Genomic DNA, 15652 nt, shown 5'->3' on the forward strand with positions numbered 1-15652 from the left:
CAAACCCGCATTTCAGTCCAACTTTGGGGGCGCTTTGAAAGACATCTGTGTGGGTTCATGCACAGATGTCTATTGAAATCACCCCGAAGTCGCCAAAAGTAGTGCAGGAAATAGCTTTTGGGAATTGGTGCAGAGCCGCAAAGTTAGCATCGCACTGATTCAGATGGTGACGTTGCCGGCAATAGGCTCTGATTTGGCATGTGATTTGACATTTAAAATCGCATATCAAATCAGCCCAATATGAACAGGGCTTAGTTAGGTTTTGGCTGAACTTCAACTTTAAGTTTAAAGCTTAAAAAGCATTTGCTTACATTTACAGGGAAGAAAATCTACCAAGATATGCTGTTCCCAAAAAACATGATCTTCTATTATCTCAAACCAACTGGTAGGTAGTCATATGAACAAGCGCCATCCCCCCTGAAGTGTGATGGCGTACAAAGCGTGCATTGCCATGGAGACACAAGTCACAGCAGTGTTTGCTATTGATAGTGCAGGAAATTGTAAAGGCTCATCACTGGAGATATAAATGAAAAATAAGACTTACAAGGCTCCTAATCATCTGCACAACCAGCTACATTCATTCCATGGACCGTTATGGCAAAGACATGTTCACTTTGTCTTGTAATTTTGATTTTTAGTTATCAGGCGTCTTTCCTCTGCATCCCTGTGGTACGTGAAATACGTTTCTGAGATGAAATGGGAAAATTCTTACCTACTGAGTATTCCTCAGAAATTAGACTGAAGTGCATTTCATAGAACAGAAATAGGTCAGTACAGCTACTTTAATTAAAGCTGAAGTTTAATCTATCTTTCCTCCTTTGGTCCTTTCTTTCCCCTGCATCAACATGCTAATGACATTTTTATTTAAAACCTTTCCATTCTGGTAACATGCTATAATTTAGACCCAGGGAAACCAATACTGGGTTTCCATGCTTCTCTGTGCAATGGAGGCAGATCATGGCTAGTGGGTGGGGCTGACAAGATGCTGTATATAAAGCTTCCTGAAAACATCACAGCACTCTGTCTCAGTACTCCTTTCAAGCCCTGATGCAAGGAGGAGCTATGCAAATATCAACATGCCTTCATGGTTGGATGTTAGTCTGGGTGGTAGGTGTTCCTAGGCAGGCTGTATTTGCACACAATGGTAACAGGCGCTTTGTCACATATTTAACCAGAGTCCATGAATAAAAAAAGTCATTTGTGGCACAAGGGAAGAAAAAGTCCACCATATAGGGCAGCCATCCAGAAACCAAAGCCAGGGGGTTCCACAGGGCTACAACAAAAGACAGACAGAGCTTAACCACTTAAGCCCCGGAAGATTTTACCCCCTTCCTGACCAGGGCTTTTTTTGCGATTCGGCACTGCGTGACTTTAACGGACAATTGCGTGGTCGTGCGACGCTGTACCTAAACAAATTTAACGTCCTTTTTTCCCATAAACAGAGCTTTCTTTTGGTAGTATTTGATCACCTGTGCGATTTTTACTTTTTGCGCTATAAACAAAAAAAAAACGTCAATTTTGCAAAAATAACAATATTTTTCAAATTTTTTTATATGAAATTCCCCCCAAAAAAATGTAAAAATCAAAATTTTTTAACATTTTTGGCCAATTTGTTTTCTGCTACATATGTTTGGTAAAAAAAATTGCAAAAAGCATATTTTGATTGGTTTGCGCAAAAGTTATTGCGTTTACTAACTAAGGGAAAGATTTCTGTCATTTTTGGTGTTTTTTTTTTTAACGAGTAATTGCGGCGATCTGCAATTTTTTTGCGGTACTGCGACATTGCGGCGGACAGATCGGACCCTTGACTGACATTTTTGACACTTTTGGGGTTACCAGTGACATTACTGCAGTAATCAGTGCTATACATATGCACTGTTACTGCAAAATGACACTGGCAGGGAAGGGGTTAACTTTATTGGGGAAGGAGGGGTTAAGTGTGTCCCTAGGGGCGTGATTCTTACTGTGATTGGACATGGCTACTGGTGTAGGAACAGTGATCAACGGTCCTACATAGTAGAACCGTATGATCACCATTCCTACACAGGGGAGAATGACAGGCGGCTTGTTTACATCAGCCGCCTGCCTTTCTCCCTTCACGGCGGCCGATCGTGAGTGACCGGCGGACATCGGGTCCGCCGGTCACACACACGGACTTCCCAGGGAACAAGTCGGGGTGGGCGCGCGCCTCCGCGGGCGCGCGCTCGCCCGCTTTTGGCTCACAAACAAGTGACAGGCTAGTGACGTACTGGTACGTCACTTTGCCTGGCCGGGGCTGACCGCCGCAGTATATGTACTTGCGGCGGTCGGCAACCGGTTAAATTAGCTATAATAATGTGACCTTTGATATAATTGCCATAATGATTGTCACCGTAATTGCATAGACTATGGACTCGACATGTTCCCCTTCCGTTGGCTCATTTGCATTTCCCCTCCCATTTCATTATTTATACGTATACCTCTGTCATTTGCTATTCCATTGCTTTGAAGAAGGAGCGCGGCTGCCCCCCTTCCCCCAGGCAGCATGCACGCTTGGAAACGCGTCGCATGCAGATGACGTCATCCCGGTTCGACCATCAACCAAGCCTCGCTGCCAACTAAACACACTGAGCCTACTTCCTGGTTTTAATCCCGCCGTACAAGCCGGCCACGGCGAAGGGACCTCGGCTCAAGCAGGATGGATCTGTAGGACCGGATGATGTACTTTCTTCACTGGAACCTTGTTTATGGGCATGAATATATGCTTACCAATGTGAGTGTATAATTTTATTCGTGAAACTTGTTATATAAAAGTCTACACTTAGAGGCGCCTCTGTCTGTCTTTTGTTGTATTTGCACACAGACCACGCTAGGTAATGCCCACAAGTGATGCTGATCCTCCTTGATTGCAAAAACTGAAATCCAATGAATAAAAGAGGCAGGTCAGGTTGGGGAATAGAGGACTCAATGATTATAAATGCCCTCCAGCCAGGAAATGATGTGGGCTCAATCTGACTTGCTGGAGTTTCTTACACACATTATGAGGCTGGGTTCACACTAGCTGCAGCTGAGGCTGCGGCTCACAGCAGGGGTCCGGTGTGTTCCTGTTCTCTGTTTCAGGTGCGAATCAGGTCCAAATTTTTGCCTAAATTTGGACCTGAAATGGACCAGAAGACGCACAGGACCGGCTCTCAATTAAGCCGCCCTGAAGGTGTGTGGACCAGCTTAATTGAGAGCCAGTCACACTTTTCTGTCATGTGAATTGGATACGAGGAAACCCGCATCCAAGTCCCATAAGTGTGAATCCAGCCTGAGAAGCTCACAGTATGCAGGGAAATCAGAGTAAGAAAATTCAGTATAGGAGCCTTTACACTCATTCAGTACAAAACTGAAGGTTGGAACTCAGATTTAAAGTATAAGTAAAACCAAACACTAAATATGTATATAGCTTTCATGAAAAATTACCTGGTGAACCTGTTATGAAGACATATCCTGTTATAGGTGACAGCCATTTGCCAATTGTATTCCGTCATTGTTCTCATCATTTCCAAATGCTTCCTTGGTACCAGTAAAGGATTATGACTAGCTGCATCAGCAGAAAGACTGGGACCTGCCCAAAGGATGGGAAGGCAAGGGTAAAGGGAGAGCCCAAGGAAGGAGAGCGCGTGGGTAAGCAAAGCAAGCCTGCAGTCAAGAGAGAAAAGGAACTATGAAAATTTTCACGAGGAGGGCGCAGGATAAAGAGGGGAGCCCAAGGGTGCTGTGCTATCTTTTGTCTGACCTCCAGAAGACAGGTGTCTAGGGTCAGAGCAGCTTGCCATGGAGCCATCTTGAGGGAATTGCTACCTGTGATGCATCCATCTCCAACTGATCTGCTGATAACATCTACAGTAATGGGTATTGGTTTATTACCGTGAGACCTTGCTGCAGCCAGTCAGATTCTGTTTAAAGGGGTTTTCCTCATCCCCTCCGCCTTCTGTCACCCTAGGATACTTTTTGAGAGCTTTTATATGTATGGGTGGTTCCTGCGCTATCTGAGGATATATATTTTTCCCTTCTTACTGCTGCACCACAGTACTGGTACCAGGAACCAGTTAATACAATGTATACAGTTTAGGTGGGTGATGCGCTTCAGAAGTGAATATAAAGAAAAAATATAATAAAGGTATAAACTGGCGTGGTAAAAAGTGTTCTAGCGATAAAAAGTGTTGGTGTTGATTAATAAAAGGTGATCCAATACTTCATTTATATCTCATATATATATATCAATACAAGTAAACTATTCAGTTGTCTTCAATACAATAAAGTGCTGAGTGTTTATACTTTCCTAAAAAGTATCAAATAAATAAACCGTAGACAAGATAAAGATGAAAATACTTCAAAAAGAGATACAAAGTGCTGTGTGCTCATTTACTTAGATCAAGAAATAAATAAATAAATAAAGTGCTGTGTTTATAGTGTCCATATATATAGAGATCCAAAATCAGATGTCATTCCCTTCGATATCATTAAATAAAACAAGGTGCTCTCATGCAAAGTATAGGTGTTGTGACTTTTTGCCTCCACCAGGTGTCACATCTAGGTGCTCTATCTTCTCACCTCAATAAGGTGTATATTGCGCCTGTATACAAGCTTAGCCTCCGAATATCAAGTGGGCTTTACTTATTCCGGTATCTTCCTCCACTTCCGAAGTGTTTCCTGTCCTGTCCTGTTTAGTATTTAGGGGTGCATACACTTTCCATCCATATCATGGCCTCGGGCTCAGTAAAAACATAGGGCAATCATGGTGCAGTATGTCAAAATAAGATGTTTTATTAAAAAACGTAGTTGCACTTACAATTTGTAGATCATTTGAATGCGGGTAAAAACTCAATGCAGCGTGGGGAGCGTTATCGCTCCGATCTCTAACGTCACTTCCGGTAGTCTGGCGGCTCCTCCTACGCGTTACGTCACGTCACGTGACTTCCCTGAGGAAGTCACGTGACGTGACGTAACGCGTAGGAGGAGCCGCCAGACTACCGGAAGTGACGTTAGAGATCGGAGCGATAACGGAAGTCACGTGACGTGACGTAACGCGTAGGAGGAGCCGCCAGACTACCGGAAGTGACGTTAGAGATCGGAGCGATAACGCTCCCCACGCTGCATTGAGTTTTTACCCGCATTCAAATGATCTACAAATTGTAAGTGCAACTACGTTTTTTAATAAAACATCTTATTTTGACATACTGCACCATGATTGCCCTATGTTTTTACTGAGCCCGAGGCCATGATATGGATGGAAAGTGTATGCACCCCTAAATACTAAACAGGACAGGACAGGAAACACTTCGGAAGTGGAGGAAGATACCGGAATAAGTAAAGCCCACTTGATATTCGGAGGCTAAGCTTGTATACAGGCGCAATATACACCTTATTGAGGTGAGAAGATAGAGCACCTAGATGTGACACCTGGTGGAGGCAAAAAGTCACAACACCCATACTTTGCATGAGAGCACCTTGTTTTATTTAATGATATCGAAGGGAATGACATCTGATTTTGGATCTCTATATATATGGACACTATAAACACAGCACTTTATTTATTTATTTATTTCTTGATCTAAGTAAATGAGCACACAGCACTTTGTATCTCTTTTTGAAGTATTTTCATCTTTATCTTGTCTACGGTTTATTTATTTGATACTTTTTAGGAAAGTATAAACACTCAGCACTTTATTGTATTGAAGACAACTGAATAGTTTACTTGTATTGATATATATATATGAGATATAAATGAAGTATTGGATCACCTTTTATTAATCAACACCAACACTTTTTATCGCTAGAACACTTTTTACCACGCCAGTTTATACCTTTATTATATTTTTTGAGAGCTTTGCCTTCCTTGAATAATAAATATATGCGTTTGAAGGTCTAGCATCCTCACATCAGGTTAAAGGGCCTCACCAACGGCAGATCTTGTATTTATCTTTTATACTGGCCAGTGGCTAGATAAGGCTTAAGCATTGTAGATCGGCTACATTGTTAACTTCATTATCTTACATTTCAATGACATTCACCTCTATGACTGATATTATTGTTGGTAGAGTCATTCCTTTCTCATTCACCTAGTGCGTTCCGGCAGGGCCCTTCCCAGGCGAATAAAGGGTGCTAACGTTAATTGTTTATTGTGACTTTGAACATTTTGGGGTTTGATAGCATGTTACACTGCTATTGCCAATTCTGTTTAATCACTACTCCCCCTACAGGGATTTTTCCAGACTTAATAAAGCCAATCTTATTACCAGGGCTCAAAATTTCAAGTCATGAGCTACTAGCCAGGCCTTAAGAGTTACTCGCCACTTGTTGCCCCACCCAAACCCTACCCTGCTCCGCCCCTAAAACACGCCCTCGCCAGAGTGACCACAGCGTGCACCCTTTCAATGCAGAGTGCCTACAGCGTGTCCCCTTAAATGCAGAGTGCCCACAGCGTGCCCCCTTAAATGTAGAGTACCCACAGCGTGCCCCTTCAATGTACAGTGACCACAGCATGCCCCCTTAAATGCAGAGTGCCCACAGCGTGCCCCCTTAAATGCAGTGTGCCCACAGCGTGCCCCATTAAATGTAGAGTGCCCACAGCGTGCCCCCTTAAATGTAGAGTGCCCACAGCATGCCCCCTTAAATGCAGAGTGTCCGCAGCATGCCCCCTTAAATGTAGAGTGCCCACAGCGTGCCCCCTTAAATGTAGAGTGCCCACAGTATGCCCCCTTCAATGTAGAGTGCCCACAGCGTGCCCCCTTCAATGCAGAGTTAGCACAGCGTGCAGAGAGACCAACGTTCACTTACCTGATGCAGCAGCGGCTTCTCCTAATCCTCTGCGTCTCTCAAGTCCTCCTCCTCCTCCTTGGCCAATGGCAATTGTTCGCCTTTCGGCCAATCAGGAAACGGGTCTCGGACCCACTTCCTGATTGGCCAGGAGGAGGATCAGGAGGAGGATGGGTGGGCTCAGGGCGCACTGCCCTGCGCCCCGGGTCCACCCTTTTCTGAAGAACAATACACTCACTACAATGCAGGCTGCGCTGTGAACGGTGGCGGCGGCGGTAGGCACTACATTCCCCATACAGCACAGCCCTTACTTGCCATCCTCATCATTCCACTCGCAAAATGCGAGCAGACGAGTGCAATTTTTGAGGTCTGTTATTACTATTTGTCTTCAGTATGTTCCTGGGTCTATTAAATAACCACTTAAAGCTTGCTTATGGCAGTTTTACTGTATTGATGTCACTGGTCCCCAAAAAGTGTCAAAAGCGTCAGTTAGTGTCAGAATGTCCGCTGCAATATCGCAGTCCCGCTATAAGTCGCTAATTGCCGCCATTACTGTAAAAAATTAAAATAAAATAAATAAACAGATAGATTGTAGATGCTATAACTTTTGTGCAAACCAATCAATATACTGTACACTAAGGCTCCGTTCACATCTAGGCGTTTTGGGGCGTTTTTGGGGCGTTTTTCTGCTCTAGGATCAGCTCTCAAAACGCCCAACAAGACAAATCCTATTCATTTCAATGGCCCCTGTTCACATCTGAGCGTTTTGACGCTGTATACAAAACGCCCAACGCTCAAAAAAGTACATGAGCTTCTTTTTGGGCAGATTACAGGCGTTTTCCATTGATCTCTATTCAATCTAAAAACGCCTGCACAAAAATCGCGGTAAAAATCGCGGTAAAATCGCGGTAAAAAACGCCGCAAAAATCGCGGTAAAATCGCGGTAAAAAACGCGCGAAAAACGCTACGCTCAGGTGTGAATGTAGCCTTATTGTTTTTGTTGTTTTTTTTTTACCAAACATATGTAGCAAATTACATATTGGCCTAAATTTATGTAGAAATTAGATTTTTTAAATTTTTTTTATTGGAATAGGTTTTATCGCAGAAAGTAAAAAAAAATATTTTTTAAAATTAAAATTCAGTATTTTTTTTTGTTTTTTACGCAAAAAATAAAAACCGCAGAGGTGATCAAATACCACCAAAAGAAAGCTCTATTTGTGGGGAAAAAGGACATACATTTTATTTGGGTACAGCATTGCACGACCGCGCCATTGTCAGTTAAAGGAATATACCGTTTCGCAAAAAAATTGTCTAGTTATGAAGGGGGGGTAAATCTTTCGGAGGTCAAATGATTAAAGGCAAGTCACAATTGCAAATGGTAGGAGAACTCAACACTCCAGCATCTTCTTAGGGCGTCATTACTGAACTTTCTATATTTCTTGGGAACTTCTATGGTGAGATTTCCCTGCAATAGTCTCCCTTTATGTTCATGTTGTCTTTATTGTACTACCCCTTTAAGGATATTCTTATTAATATACTGTATGATACAATAAAAATACACAAATACTGCTTTATGAATATCCATACAAGCATGTCTGCCACTATCATTATGCCAACAGCCAGAGTTTTCATATATAATGCATTCTGTAAGCATTACTACTGGTATGTTGAAGGTCTTTGTCTCGCTAATTCCATTAGGAAAAGCCTTCCTACACTGTCCCTCTGACATGAAAGTCAATGCCAATAGCTTTTCTCAAAGGGCTGAGAAACATTCTGATCATTATTAACAGGATGTTACAGTTCCAGGACAAAATAAAAATGGAAAAAAGAAAGACGATTGCTGGCTGAGACATGGGAAAAAGAATCAAATACACTGCAAATACTCAGTGATGATTTCTAAGTCAGATTCTCTACTGAATAAGGAATAATCTGGTTCAGCAAATAATGCCACAGACCTCCTGACAGGCTCTACTTCCACTAATGCCATACCACCTGTGACGATGGCACTCTCTGCCACACTCTGCACCAGGGCTGGGACAAGGGGTGGGCAGGAGGGGCGTCTGCCCTGGGCACTGTGGTGGGGGGGTACCACAAGGAGATTGGGGGGAGGGGATTTGTGTTACGAAGGGAAATTTGTGAGTGAGAGGGGGTAAGAACTGCTCTAGTAGCGCAAATTTGGGGAGGTGTGCTAGAAGTGGTGATTCCGGAGACTTGGTGTTGGGAGGGGGGATGGAGAAGAGGATTTGTGCTAGGACCGGGGGGGGGGGGGGATTTGGGCTATAAAAGTAATATGGTAGAGGGAAAATTGTTTTTTTTTTTGTGGGGGGGGGGGGGGTATTTGTGCTAGTAGGGATGATTGGGGGGAATTTGTGCTAGGATGGGGGCTTGGGGGAGGGGAATTTGTGCTGGTGGGGGGGATTTGGAGTGAGGAGAGAGGATTTGTACCTGGAGGGGAAAATTGAGGGGTAGAGGGGTTTGAGAGGTTTTTTTTTTTGGGGGGGGGGGGGGATTTGTGATGTGGGCATATGTGGAGGGAGAGGATTTGAGCAGGAAGGAGGACGGGGGCCGAGATTTGTGCTGGGAGGGGAGATTTTAGCAGGGGGGCACATAATGCTCATTCATTTTTTGGGGAGGGGGGGGGGGCAATTTGGCATGTTTGCTCTGGGCTCTAGATGACTTTACACACAAACAATAGCTGCCACCATGTGTTTTAAAGGATGCACTCACCATTCACCATATCTGCTGTAACAATTCCAACCTTTAGGAAATGCCTGTGACACTCACTGCCACGCAGACAGGAAGGTATCAGAGTTTAAATATGGTAGCGCTCCTCAATAAGGCAAGGATTCTTTATTTCTTGCTTGACCTCTTCCCGCTGACAGTATGCATAGATGAAGCCTCGCTCCTCTGGGCGTTTTTCCCTGGGGCCGCATATATGCATATCTGTCTTTGTGCTGGATTGCGCCACACAGCGTGCTCCCTGCACAGAGACTGGGCTCTTACTGGAAGCCCCGGGCCCCGTACTAATGATTGGGACCTGAAACTCCTGGTTCTGGGTCACCAGATCGCTGTGATAACCTCTGATTGGCTATCACAGTGATCAGTCACTGTGCAGCCCGCCCCCTGTGGTTTTTTCTCTGAATGAAGGGAGAAATACATTGTATCTTTCTCTCTTTGCAAAAGTGTATAAGATATAAGAAAAAAATAAAGAAAAAATAGCTGGATCAAGGTTTGACCTAGGTCAGCGCCAGGGTTAGTTTTTGGGTCAAGGTCAGGGTCAAAGGTCCTAGTCCATACATTTTGGACAGGATTTTTTTTTTAAAGCATTTTTTAACTTAGTATCAGTGTCAGTATGTTTTAGGTAGGATAAAAAAAAGCAAAATGCGCACCACTGTTTCTGGGCTGTACTATGAGTACAAACAACCAATAACATATACATATGTGGTATCGCTGTGATCATCGGGAATGGGAGAATTTATTTTGGGTTGTTCTTTGGTGGTAGGTTATGGTAGTAGTAAGAAACATACAACTAAATTTAACCACATAACGACCACCCGCCGCAGTTTTACTGCGGCAGGCAGCCGCTCCTGGGGCAAAGCGACGTTATGTAACATAACGTCGCTTGCTCAGGAGACTCTAGGGGGCGAGCGCGCGCCGCCGGCAGCATGCTCCTGCTGGGGAGCCAGTGCCGCCGGCCACTCGCAATCTCCCACAGCAGAGAGAGAAGGACAGACGGCTGATGTAAACACAGCCGTCTGTCATTCTCCATTAAGTGATCACAGAGGCTATGTGATCCTGCTATATAGGATCGCATGTCTCTGTAATTACTTCACAAGCCTCGCCCCCTGACCGTTAGAATCACGCCCCTAGGGACACATTTAACTCACTGATCACCAGTAATGTTAGCCCCTTCCTTGCCAGTGTCATTTTTACAGTAACAGTGCATATTTTTAGCACAGATTACTATAGTAATGTCACTGGTACCCCCAAAAGTGTCAAAAATGTCAGTCAGGGGTCCGATCTGTCTGCTGCAATGTCGCAGTCCCGCAAAAAAAATCGCAGATCGCCGCCATTATTAGTAAAAAAAACTCCAATAAAAATTACATAAATCTTTCCCATATTTAGTAAACGCAATAACTTTTGCGCAAACCAATCAAAATACGCTTATTGCGATTTTTTTTAAAATATGTAGCAGAAAACAAATTGGCCTAAAATGTTAAAAAATTTAGATTTTTAAATTTTTTTTTTGAGAATTTCATATAAAAGAATGTGAAAAATATTGTAATTTTTTCAAAATTGTCGCTCTTTTTTTGATTATAGTGCAAAACATAAAAATCGCACAGGTGAACAAATACCACCAAAAGAAAGCTCTGTTTGTGGGAAAAAAAGGACGTTTATTTAGTTTGGGTACAGTGTTGCACGACCGTGCAATTGTCCGTTAAAGTAACACAGTGCCGAATCGCAAAATAGGGCCTGGTCATTGAGCAGCCAAATCCTCCGGTCCTTAAGTGGTTAAAAAAATATATTTTTTTTTTACTATTTCGGGCCAGTTTTACTTTGATGATAAAAAAGAAAATCAGGGGATATCTTTTACCATTTGCCACCAAATTAAAGTCTAATCTGTCCTGAAAAAAACAAGGTATGGAACTCTTCCGATATTTACAAATTAAACACTTCTCCCCATGTTCCCCCCTTGACTCCACTCCTTTACTATTCACAACTTTTGAACAAGCTTGCAAAACCAATCCACACAGAAGGGGACTCATCACTGACCTATATGCCCAACTCCTTACGCACCCCTCCACATCACCACATATTTGAACAAGTGGGAAGGAGACCTTAATCTTACTCTTAAGGCGGCTGACTGGTCACATATCTGGCAGGCCACCCAATGGGCTTCTTCTAACATTGTAGCCCTGGAGACCAACAATAAGGTGCTCACCAGATGGTACCTGGTCCCCGCTAGGATCTCCAACTTTTTCCCCCAATGCCCCTGTAACGCTCCTGCGTTTTTGTAGTAGGCTGGATATGCAGCTGCAAAATCTCCACTCAGTAGTCATGTAGAGATGTGTTGAATAACCAGATCCAACTCTCCAGACTCATCACTGTGGGCCTGTCAGCTTCAACATACAGAAATATACACACTCAATAAGATGTTCCTGGAGTGGTGGAATGTATATGACAGTATGAAGGTGTTGTGCTGAAGGGACAGGTGTGAACAGTGATAGAGATGGTAAGTACTTGATAGGTTTGTTCAGGAGAGTACTAGATGGTATTAGGTAGAGTGCAGATAGGTTAGTAATCGAGTATGGTGACAGGTGGTAAGGACAGCAGATGACAATTACAGGATAGACTAACCCAGTGCAAGGATAGATGGTAGTAGACTTAAGAACAAGCAATCTATGTAACAGTGCAGATGATAGATGGTAGTAGACTCAAGAGCTAGCAATCTATGTAACAGTGCAGATAGTAGATGGTAGTAGGCTCAAGAGCTAGCAATCTATGCAACAGTGCAGATGATAGATAGTGTAAGTAGGTTATGGAGGATTCCCCTGTGGGGTACTTATCACTAGTAAATGTTAGTAGTAGAGGGGTCCAGTAGAGAAGGGAAGATCCGGTAGCGAGATACAGGGATCAGTAGCGAGGTTCCGGTCTGCTCCAGGTAGAAGCAACCAGCTGGAGGTTCCGACAGCAAGACAGGCTTGAAAGCATGTGGATACACAAGGCAGGTTGAGTGAAGGGTGGAAACAGCATGCCGAGAGTGATCGGGTAGCGAGATACAGGATCAGATATGAAACAAGTTCAGGTAGCGAGATACAGGAGCGAGTAACATCTGGTATGCTGCTTCACTTATGGCAGGTTGAACGAACTAACCATGCGGTTAGAACGAACGATGTGAGTGAGAACGCCGGCGGTTGAAATAGCCGCTCTGCGGCGCTCAGCGATGACATCATCTGTCTTAAAGGTGTATGCGTACCACCTAGTAAGAAAGGTGGGACGCATATTTGGAAGGAAATAGATTATTAAGGGTACCAGAGGTACCAGAATCTTACAGTACCCCCCCCCCCCCCCTTAAGGCCGGCTCCGGAAGGCCTATAGCACTGGTTTCTCTGGGTATTTAGAGTGAAACCTTCGTATAAGCCTAGGTGCATGAACATCAGAGGTATCCAACCAGGTGTCGTCTTGGGGTCCATAGTTCTTCCATCTTATGAGATACTGGAGTCTTCCTCTATGGATGCGAGAATCCAAAATCTCTTTGATCTCATATTCTTCTCCGCCTTCAACTTGTATTGGAGGTGGAGGCAAGATGGTAGGCCTTATTCCTTGGTTAGGAACATGGGGCTTCAGTAGCGACACATGGAAGATGGGATGGATCTTAAGATCTGCTGGTAAGGTGAGCTGTACTGCAGCTTTTCCAATAAGTTTCTTAATTGGGAAGGGTCCCAAAAATAGAGGTCCAAGTTTTTTGTTAGGGATTTTTAATCTTAAGTTTCTTGTTGATAGCCAAACAAGGTCCCCAATAGCATATTGAGGAGAAGGTCTTCTATGAAGGTCGTAGTACCTTTTTTGTTGACTATGAGCGTGTGATATAGTGGTATTGAGTAAACCCAGAGAGTGTTTTATTTGGGTAAGGTAATCCGAGGCTACTGGGTTACTTGATGGCAGGATGCGTGGTGGAAGAAGAGTGGGATGAAACCCATAATTCAAGTAGAACGGACTTTGCTTAGTAGTACTGTGGGTTGCATTGTTGTAAGCAAATTCCGCCAGAGGGAGGAGATCCACCCAATCATCCTGTAGGTATGATATGTAGCAACGTAGATATTGCTCAATGCACTGGTTGACTCTTTCAGTCTGTCCGTTGGTCTGAGGATGGTAGGGAGCAGTGAGCTTTCGCTCAATCCGTAATATTTGACAAAGTGCTTGCCAAAATTTAGAGATGAACTGTGAACCACGGTCGGACAAAAGAGTCTTTGGAATTCCATGCAACTTGAACACATGTTTCATCAATAGTTCCGCTGTTTGTTTAGACGAAGGTAGTCTACGGATAGCAATGAAATGTGCCATCTTTGTCAAGTGGTCCACTGACACTAGAATGGTATTAAATCCCTTAGAAGGTGGTAGTTCTACTATAAAGTCTAAGGACATAACTTCCCATGGAACCTGGGGTATTGGTAGACTGCAGAGTAGACCAGATGGTTTTGTAGTGTCAATCTTGGACCTTGCACAGATGTCACATGAAGAAACAAATTTTTGTACAGACGTCTTCATATCAGGCCACCAAAACTGCCTGGTAAGCAAATTAAGGGTTTTCGTCATACCCATATGTCCTGCCATGGGCACATCATGTGACAACTCCAAGATCTTGGTGCGCATAGTAGGGGGTATGTAAAGTTTGTCGTTGTAATAGAGGAAGCCTTCTGCATCAGTACTCAGTTGTGGTGGAGGTGAATCCAATCCTATACTGTGCAAAATCTCTTCCTTCAAGGAACGGACAACACCAATAATACGTTCATAGGGTATTATGGGAATGGAAGGGATTTCGGCGCAGTTATCTTCGATTAATCGTGATAGCGCATCCGCTTTTTTATTTTTGTCTGCAGGCGTGTAGGTCACTAGGAAGTTGAATCTTAGGAAGAATAATGACCATCGTACCTGTCGGTGGGAGAGAGTTTTGTTAGTCTGGAGGTATTGAAGGTTTTTATGATCTGTATATATGAGTATTGGTAACTGGGTACCTTCGAGTAGATGTCGCCAATTCTCCAGTGCCAGTTTTATGGCAAGTAACTCCTTTTCACCTACTGGGTAGTTCACCTCTGGGCTGCTTAGTGATTTTGAAAAGAAAGCAACTGGGTGGAGTGGTGAAGTATTTGTTGGTCGTTGGGAGAGAACTGCTCCTACTGCCATATTTGACGCATCTACCTCCAGAATATATTGGAGGGATGGGTCTGGATGGCGTAGTATGGGAGCAGAGGTAAAGCTTGATTTTAACAAGCAGAAAGCTTGATTCGCTTCTTCTGACCATTTGAATGGTTTCTTTATACTTGTCAGTTGTGTGAGAGGTCTCACAATAGCGGAAAAGTTCTTGATGAACTTCCTATAGAAGTTGGAGAATCCAAGGAATCACTGTAATGCCTTACGAGTTGTTGGTATAGGCCAGTCCAGAATACAGGATATCTTGCTCATATCCATCTTAATTCCAGTTTTGGATATGATGTATCCTACAAATAATATTTCTTCCTTATGAAATAAGCATTTTTTTAATTTCACGTATAGATTGTGTGAGAGTAATCTGGATAACACAAGTCTTACATGTTTTATATGTTCAGGCATAGATCGCGAATAGATAAGTATATCGACCAGGTATACTACGACACAGACATCAAGTAAGTCTCTAAAGATGTCGTTTATGAACCTTTGGAAGGCTGCGGGAGCATTACACAACCCGTATGGCATCACAAGATATTCGAATAATCCGTATCTGGTTCTGAATGCTGTTTTCCACTCATCTCCGTCACGGATTCGGATTAGGTTGTATGCCCCTTTCAGGTCTAATTTAGAGAAGTAAGTAGCCCCACGCACTTGTTCAATGAGTTCAGGGATGAGCGGCAAAGGATAGCGATCCTTTATCGTAATCGTGTTTAATTGCCTATAATCGATAATAGGCCTAAGACTGGAATCCTTATTGCGGACAAAGAAAAGTCCTGCAGCTGTGGAAGAAGTAGAAGGTCTGATGAACCCTTTTTTCAAATTCTCATCCAAGTATTCCTTGAGATGAGAAAGTTCATCCTGTGAAAGGGGATAAACATGACCGAAAGGCAATTTGCTGTTAGGGAGTAGATCGATAGTGCAATCATAGTCCCTATGGGGA

This window comes from Pelophylax lessonae, assembly GCF_965119305.1.
Source record: "Pelophylax lessonae genome assembly, chromosome: 1".
Classification (NCBI taxonomy): domain Eukaryota; kingdom Metazoa; phylum Chordata; class Amphibia; order Anura; family Ranidae; genus Pelophylax; species Pelophylax lessonae.